This window comes from Sinocyclocheilus rhinocerous, unplaced genomic scaffold (genome assembly GCF_001515625.1).
Source record: "Sinocyclocheilus rhinocerous isolate Xijiao unplaced genomic scaffold, SAMN03320098_v1.1 scaffold30719, whole genome shotgun sequence".
In the NCBI taxonomy this organism is placed as follows: domain Eukaryota; kingdom Metazoa; phylum Chordata; class Actinopteri; order Cypriniformes; family Cyprinidae; genus Sinocyclocheilus; species Sinocyclocheilus rhinocerous.
The window spans coordinates 1-495 of NW_015640795.1; the positions used below are offsets into that span (position 1 = coordinate 1).

At 41.8% G+C, this 495-nt stretch overlaps 1 non-coding gene across 1 annotated transcript; it reads left to right on the plus strand.

Annotated features, from left to right (window-relative positions):
• Window positions 1-186: 186 nt before the first annotated feature.
• trnaa-cgc (transfer RNA alanine (anticodon CGC)) lies at window positions 187-258 on the plus strand. Its single transcript has one exon. It is a non-coding gene; the product is annotated as a tRNA-Ala (tRNA).
• Window positions 259-495: the final 237 nt, after the last annotated feature.

Here is a 495-nt window from a genome sequence, read left to right on the forward strand (position 1 = left end):
GTAGAGCGCATGCTTTGCATGTATGAGGTCTTGGGTTCAATCCACTGACAGTAAAATTTTAATTTCAGCAAAACGGTTTAAATTTGGTCCTGTTGAGTTTCCACGTTTGGAATTAATAGCATTGGTACACCTACAGTAGTAGAATAAACGTGTTGTTCATCAGTGGTAGAAAAGGTCCTTCCAAGTGGGGCTGTAGCTCAGCGGTAGAGCGCATGTTTCGCATGCATGAGGTCCTGGGTTCAATCCCCAGCATCTCCACAGACTGTAAAATTTTTATTTCAGCAAAACGGATTTAATTTGGTCTTGTAGCGTTACCACATCTGGAATTAATAGCGTTTGTAAACCTACAGTAGCAGAAAGAACTTGTTGTTCATCAGTGGTAAAAAAGGTCCTTCCAAATGGGGATTTAGCACAGTGGTAGAGCGCATGCTGCGCATGCATGAGGTTCTCGGTTCAATCCCCAGCATCTCTACAGACTGTTTACATTTAATTTAA